We start from the raw sequence: 299 nt of genomic DNA on the forward strand, positions 1-299 counted from the left end.
GTATAACTTAGTCTCCGGAGAATGACAGCGGGCGCGCGCAAGAGGCCAGTCCGGGGATGAGGCAGCATCCTCGGGCAGCAGGCGGGAGGAGGCAGCCTCCCCTTAGTATAACTTAGTCTCCGGAGAATGACAGCGGGCGCGCGCAAGAGGCCAGTCCGGGGATGAGGCAGCATCCTCGGGCAGCAGGCGGGAGGAGGCAGCCTCCCCTTAGTATAACTTAGTCTCCGGAGAATGACAGCGGGCGCGCGCAAGAGGCCAGTCCGGGGATGAGGCAGCATCCTCGGGCAGCAGGCGGGAGG

This window comes from Syngnathus typhle, unplaced genomic scaffold, assembly GCF_033458585.1.
Source record: "Syngnathus typhle isolate RoL2023-S1 ecotype Sweden unplaced genomic scaffold, RoL_Styp_1.0 HiC_scaffold_437, whole genome shotgun sequence".
NCBI lineage: Eukaryota > Metazoa > Chordata > Actinopteri > Syngnathiformes > Syngnathidae > Syngnathus > Syngnathus typhle.